The sequence below is a fragment of the Labeo rohita genome, chromosome 4 (assembly GCF_022985175.1).
Source record: "Labeo rohita strain BAU-BD-2019 chromosome 4, IGBB_LRoh.1.0, whole genome shotgun sequence".
Lineage (NCBI taxonomy): Eukaryota > Metazoa > Chordata > Actinopteri > Cypriniformes > Cyprinidae > Labeo > Labeo rohita.
The window spans coordinates 13,113,729-13,121,587 of NC_066872.1; the positions used below are offsets into that span (position 1 = coordinate 13,113,729).

The 7,859-nt window shown below is 37.1% G+C and overlaps 1 protein-coding gene and 1 long non-coding RNA gene across 17 annotated transcripts in view; one reads left to right on the plus strand and one right to left on the minus strand.

Annotated features, from left to right (window-relative positions):
* LOC127164348 (NACHT, LRR and PYD domains-containing protein 3) overlaps positions 1 to 7,859 on the plus strand; it is a 1,126,570-nt gene that overhangs the window by 89,728 nt on the left and 1,028,983 nt on the right. For 3 of the 16 annotated variants that reach the window (XR_007827625.1, XR_007827626.1, XR_007827627.1), the window contains one exon: positions 1,126 to 1,769. The exons of the other annotated variants lie outside the window; for them this stretch is intronic. The gene's annotated coding sequence lies outside the window, so the exon portion shown is untranslated. The remainder of the gene's footprint in view (positions 1 to 1,125; positions 1,770 to 7,859) is intronic. 16 annotated transcript variants of the gene reach the window in all.
* The window catches only part of LOC127164356 (uncharacterized), a 268,320-nt gene that overhangs the window by 41,646 nt on the left and 218,815 nt on the right, over positions 1 to 7,859 (minus strand). The gene's annotated exons all lie outside the window — the stretch shown is intronic.

Below are 7,859 nucleotides of genomic sequence, written 5' to 3' on the forward strand. Positions count from 1 at the left end.
ACTGCTGTACTGGCTGTATTTTGGATCAAATAAATGCAGGCTTGGTGAGCAGAAGAGAATTTTAATAAATGAATAAAAAAAATCTTACTGTTCAAAAACTTTTGACTGGTAGTGTAAGTTACTGTAAGTTACTGTATTCAGGAATAAAAAGTGCACATCTGGATCTCTTTGTTTCTTAATCTCTTTAAACCCATAAGATTATTATTACAGATATTTTAACAGGCTATTTTGTATTAGTTACAACTATATTACAAACAAAAACAAGTTAAAGGTGACAGACATCGCAGATTCTGACTGTTTTCAATCAGTTTAAGTTCGCTAGCACCGTTAGCATCTCGCGCTAGCTGCTTTCAAACTGTCAAACGAGCTCTGATACTCTTACAAAACACGCACAAACAAGCCAAACTGAGCTATACATGTTTAAAACCCAGATTTAACAACAGTATAACTCACCTTTCACATAACAGTCCTTCAAACTAGCAGCTCCACAGCACAGATGTCTTCACTTCAGCTGCATCCGGTCCAAACAGGAAACTGACCTCTGATTAGACCACGACGATTATAATATAAACCCAATTGTAAAAATAATCTAAAAATAAATACTAATACTAAAATGTATTTAATATATAATTATTATTAGCCTAGTAGTTAAGTGTGTGGCTCGGTTTACACAAACAATTAGTATAAAATCTTATTTCCTAGTTATTTATCAGTCTGACTAATAATACGATAATTTAATCTATAGTTAGTTTATTATATTGTATGAATGGCATATGTTTACTTATATAATTGCTATACATTCATATATTTAATTTATAATTGCTAAATTATAGTTATTGTTGAAATAATATATCAAATTGCATTAACTTATTTGTCATAAGATACTGCGCGCTGCGGCTGACTGAAGCTCCGCCCACCGACGCCATCTTGTTTTCGCAATTTACCGCCCACGTTAACGATCTAGCCAATCAGCGGCCTCAAAACTTACACTTGCGTGTAATATGCAAATTTTGGCTGACGCAGGTGTCATCAAAACACACACACACACACACACAACACACACACACACACACACAGCTGTAGTGATTGTTGTTGTGTTATAAATGTGTGTGTTCTTGTGTTCAGGGGGCTGTTTTCTCACACTGGATCCAAACACAGCAAACAAATATCTCATTCTGTCTGAGGAGAACAGAACGGTGACAAACAAGAACAAGTATCAGTCGTATCCTGATCATCCAGACAGATTTGATGTGTTTTCTCAGGTGTTGTGTAGAGAGAGTGTGTGTGGACGCTGTTACTGGGAGATTGAGTGCAGTGGAGATATTGTGTTTATATCAGTGTCATATAAGAGCATCAGCAGGAAGGGACGGGGTAATGAGTGTGTGTTTGGACATAATGATCAGTCCTGGAGTTTGTTCTGCTCTCGTAAAAGATACTCATTCAGACACAATAACATAGAGACTGATCTCCCTGTAAAGTCCATCATCAGGAGAATAGGAGTGAATGATGATGATGATGATTATGATGATGATGATGATGATTATAATATCTATAGAATAGGAGTGTATGTGGATGTGAGTGCAGGAACTCTGTCCTTCTACAGCGTCTCTGACACAATGAGTCTCATCCACACAGAACAGACCACATTCACTCAGACGCTCTGTGCTGGGTTTAGGGTTTCTACTGGATCATCATTGAAACTGTGCTGATGAATGAGAATAGACTGATGAGAGATTGTACCCATAATGCTTTGAGCTGATGATGAATCAGTAACATTGAGATGTCTCTTCATCACATGAATATGAACATGAATCAGAATAAATGTGTGTGATAAATCCTCATATAGACAGTAAGATCAGGTGTGTGTAAGTATATTTGTGTTTTATTGTCGTGTCTCATCAATCATTTGTTTTATTCGTGTTAAAAATGTAAAAATGTCACAATCGTGATGATCATGTCATTCTTTTCTCTTGTTTTTGCAAATAAATAATAAAACACAGTCACAAATCAACCTGAAATCAGATTTTAATTGATGTTTGTATCATGAATATAATCAATTCCTCACAAGACTGAAATGAGAAAACAGAAACCATAAATATAAAGTTTATTATAAATATTATTATATTTCCAATTGTCACGGTTGTGTCAGATACAGACGAACAAGGACGAAATATAATAAACAGTCTTTAATATAAATCCACAACAAGGGTAAACAGGAACAGCAGGATGAGGCAGGATGAGACACACACACACACACACACATGTTTGTTTTTGTGAATTGTGGGGACTTTCCATAGACTTCTATAGATTTTATACTGACCAAACGATATTGTCTATCCCCTAACCCAACCCTAACCCTAAACCTAGCCCTCACAGGAAACATGTTTGCATCGTTACACTTTCAGATAAACATCATTTACTATTTTTAATCATTTTTTAACATTGTGGGGACCGCAGGTTTTCAGGTTTTACTATCCTTGTGGGGACATTTGGTCCCCACAATTGGTCCCCACAAGTACACACACACACACACACACACACACACACACACACACATGTCTGGTTTATTATCTTTGTGGGGACTCTCCATAGGTGCAATGGTTTGTATACCGTCCACACTGTATTTTCTATCCCCTTACCCTAACCCTACCCCTAAACCTAACCCTTACAGAAAACTTTCTGCATTTTTACTTTCTCAAAAAAACTTTTCTGTATGTTCTGTATGATTTATAAGCTTTTGTACCCATGGGGACCTCAATTTAGGTCCCCACGGTGACACTAGTCCCCATGAGTCTGTGTGTATTCAGGTTTAGGTCCCCACAAGGATATAAAAACAAGTCCACACCCACACCCCCACACCCACACCCACACCCCACCCACACCCCCACACCCACACCCCACACCCCCACCCCACACCTAACCCTAACCCTAACCCTTATGGTTATATTAATTAAATAAACAGTATGTATGCATGCATAAAATAATGTATTTAATAATAATAATAATAATAACATTTATAAATATTAATTTTATACTAAGTAAAAAAAAAAACACTGCATAAAAAAACCTGAATATAACAATAATCTTGTTACACTAAAAAAGAAAAAAAAAAGGTCAGTATTTTATAATAAAATAAAATTATTATTTTGGGTAATATTATAATGTAAATTATAACAAATAAGAAATACAAAAAATATATATTATGATAACAATGATAATAATCATAACAACACAAATATCACTAATGTGATACATTCATTATATTTTTTATTTAAAATACAAAAACATTATTGCAATATTTATTCAACAAAAAGGCAATACAATTCTTCTATTTTTATTCAGTAAAGGCCAAAATATGAATTAATAAAATTATAAGATGATAATAAAATGTTGTAACAAATTTAGCTCAAAGGGAAATGTATATAAATAATTATAATTAATTATTATTAGCAGAATTAGTTTAATTAATTATTATTAGCAGAATTAATTTTTCCATCAACTAATCTGTTCGCCCGGGGAACATTCAGCATAATTTTTATATCAACTCTAAGAAATATTTTTTTGGGCCACAGAAAATAACTTTCTTAAAGTACCATTGCAATAGAGCATGTAGCTTGAATCAAAATCGTAAAGGGACATTAATTTGCAAGGCAGAATCAGAATCAACACTCATGTAATTTGTGCACAATAGTTTATTAACAAAGGACTAACACATAACTAATCTAAACAAACAAACATGAAGTTACTCATACATGGGGGAATGTTCAGTGAGAAGCAGTTAGAGAGAGACAAGAGAATGAAGCTATGAAAAGAGTCAAGTTAGCCACCTGAGTGAAACCATCAGTGCTGTCTACAGCTTATACTAAACCTCTGTTTGTTTAGTTAAGTGTACGATACTTGCATTGCCTTGGTCGTTGAACAAGTGTCCAAATGCAGTCTCGGGTGAAAGTCTTGCAGGTTTGGAACAGTGGTGGTTTTGGAATTGCAATCACGTTCTTCCGGGTCTGAAGAGTGATGAAATCCAAAGATGTTCTGACTCGATGGTGACTGGAAGTTTCTTCCCAGCTGAAAATTGAAGAAGAACCAAGAGCTGAGAGGGACCCAGCTGAAGTCCTGTGATCTTTGGGGAATGGAAAGACAAGGCCGCAAGGCCTGGTGCACGCTTAGGGAAGTCCTGAAGAGTTCTAGCTCATCTTCTTAGGTTCTCAAAGAACCACTGACTGAGGCGAGTCATGAAGATGAATTCCAGGGATGAGTGGAAATGTCTGGCTCTTTGTGGTCAAGCCGGCACGCCCTGTGCCGGCTCAGGCTCCCCGTGGATTCCTCCACACGGGCAGCAATCGGGAGAAGAAGAGAGTGAAGTGCCTCCAGGAGGTTCACGAACCAATGGTAACTTTCACCTTTGGAGGGAAAGTTTACAACTCTTTGTCTGTGAGCATGGTGTTTTGCATAGGTAATTTGATTGGGTGTTGATGCAAAAACTAGTAAGGTTTCTTAAAACACTAATATGTTGCATGGGTATCAACATCTAATTTACACCATCTTTTAGATCATCAAAATACAAATTCAAAGAGATCAAACATGGCATAGGTAGGTTATATGACTAGTCATCTATCATAACGCATGCATAAAACAGTAGAAAGACAAATACAAATACAACAGACAAAATTAAAATACAATGCAGTAACACTTTACACAATGGGCTATGTGTGATAGGAAGGTCAAAGAAAGGTTTGTCCGTGAATGAATAGGAAAGAGTCTATTTCTATAGGCATTGTGCCTTTCCTATGGGCAAATGTAGCATGGGCAAATGTGCATTCCTCTGGGCAATAAAACCACTTATCAGATTGTTGTCCTGGCAACTGAGCCCTTTTGGGGTGTTAGCTGCTTTGGGAGTTGTCTCCAGAGCTCCAGCATATAGCTGGCTTATTGGGTTTAAGGACTAATTGTTAAATGTAACAATTAATGTACGTCTGATTGGTCCAGACGCTACATGTTGTAATTGCAATAATAATATTGTAATATAAATATATTGTAATAATCTTGTAAAATTGAGTAGAACTGAGTAAAAGCTCAATAATCATTATTAATAATAATAATTATAATAATAGGATTAAAATACTAAATTATATAATTTACAGCAATAGTTTTTTTTAATGGATTTGTTAACATTTTATTAATAATAATGCAAAGCTCTTATAAGGGCCCGAGCACTGCAGTGCGAGGACCCTATTGGAATTGCTCCGTTTCTTCTTCTTCTTCTTCTTCTCCAAAATGAAAAGTCTTTTTGAGGGCCTAAACATGCTCGAAAACTCATGAAACTTTGCACACGCATCAGACCTGGCGAATATTTACATCTGATATGGTTTTCAGAAGTGGGTGTGGCAAAATGGCTCGATAGCGCCACCTATAAAATTTCAACAGAGTGCGCCTCGAGCTACATTTCACGTACATGTACGAAACTCGGTACACACATGTAACACACCAATACCTACAAAAAAGTCTCCTAGAACAACATCCGAAACCCAACAGAAAGTCTGTTACATTGAATTTCCTGTACAATTTTTGTGCAGTTTTTGCCATTTTCAGGCCTCGTACCTTAACGAACTCCTCCTACAGTTTTTATCTGATCATCTTCAAATTTGCTGAGTGTCATCATGAGGCCTTTGTGATGCTAAATTGCGAAGATCTAGAGTTTTCGTTGAGGGGCGTGTCCGTGGCGGCCTGACAAATTTTGACGTGTCGCCATGAAAAAGGAAGATGCTGTAACTCAGGCAAACAATGTCCGATCTGCCTCAAACTTCACACATTTGATAACAGTCCAGTCCTGAACACATGTCAGTGCCCATATTCAGTTATAGTCATAGCGCCACCTGCTGACAACAGGAAGTGACGTTTAATGCTGTTACGGACTCCTTAAAAAGCGTTTTAAAAAGCGTTAGCAAGTTTTAAATAGGCTAGCAACATGCTAGAATCATGCTAAAACATGCTAGCAACACTTAGCTAAGAGCTAAAGCATGCTATTAATACAAAGAAAAATTGCTGTAACTCATGCATACAGTGTCCAATCTGACCCAAGCTTAATATTCAACATGCTACAAACATAGTAAAGCATGCTAGCAACATTTAGCTAATATGTTAAAGCATGCTAATAATACAATGAAACAGGAAGTTACTGTAACTCAGGCATACAATATCCAATCTGCCCCAAACTTAACATGTTTAAAAAGAGCCCCGGTCTGAACACATGCCCATGCCCATATTCAGTTATAGTCATAGCGCCACCTGCTGGCAACAAGAAGTGACACGTTTAATACTGTTGTGGATGCCTAGCAATATTTTAAAAAGTATCAACAAGTGTTAAATAGGGTAGCAACATGTAAGAAACATGTTAAAAAATGTTAGCAACACTTAGCTAAGTGCTAAAGCATGTTATTAATGCAATGAAACAGGAAGTTACTATAACTCAGGCATGCAATGTCCAATCTGCTCCAAACTTTACGTGTTTGATAAGAGTCCTGGCCTGAACACATGCCCATACCAATATTCAGTTATTTTCATAGCGCCACCTACTGTCAACAGGAAGTGACATGTTTAACACTGTGATACACTATTAGCAACACACTAAAATAAGCAACTGAGTGCTAAACTTGCTAAAAACACGCTCAAACATGCTTGCAACACTTACTAAGTGCTAAAGCATGTTGTTAAAGCCAAGCCATGAAACAGGAAGTTGTTGTAATTCATGCAAACAATGTCCAATCTGCCCCCAACTTCACATGTTTGATAAGAGTCCTGGCCTGAAGATATCTACAAGGCCCATATTCGGTTCTAGTCATAGCGCCACCTGCTGGCAACCGGAAGTGACATGTTTAACACTGTGATGGACTATTAAAAGCACAGCAAAATATGGCAATATTGTGCTAAACATGCTAAAAACTCTTACTAAGTGCTAATGCATGATATTATTGCTATGAAAGAGGAAGTTGTTGTAACTCAGCCATACAATGTCCAATCTGCCCCAAACTTCACATGTTCGATAAGAGTCCTGGCCTGAACACATCTAAAGGGCAATATTCTATTTCAATCATAGCGCCACCTGCTGGCAACAGCAAACTACTTGTTTTACACTAACTTAAACATGCAATGTCCAATTTGCACCAAACTTGACATGTTTGGCAAGAGTCCTGGCCTGAACACATCTAAAGGCCAATATTCAGTTATAATCATAGCACCACCTGTTGGTAGCAGGATATGTCATGTCTTAAACTAAGTCAAGCATGCCATTTTCAATCTGCACCAAACTTCATATGTTTGACAAAAGCGTTGGCCTGAACACATCTACATGCCAATATTCTGTTATAGGCAGCAGGAAGTTTGGCACATCTAAATGACTTTGACAATTCTCTCTTAAATTACTATGTGAAAAGCATTGTGCTCACCCCTTTCACCACCAGTAGTTTTATAAGGCACCATACGTATCATTATGATTTATGATCTGATTTATGACCGGATTTAGATTTATGACTCCTGTCAGCGTTGATGGACAGGCAGTCATATGTCCAGTGTGTACATGATTAGATTTATGAGTGAATTTATGTGTTTATGACCCCTCTGTCACTCTGACTGTCATGTCACCAGGGTCCTGGCAGCTCTTAGTGACATGACAGTGTTTGTGTAAATCAAAAGATCAAAACAGATGTTAGATTTGACTTTAATTGGATTTATGATGTTTTATCTCACCCGCTTCCCTGGTGTTTTATGGTGTTGTTTCTTCCAGACCTTTTGGTAACAGTCTGTGGGGTTTTGGGTTTCGTCCTGAATGTGAAAAAATGGCAGAACAAATGTGTGTGTGTGTG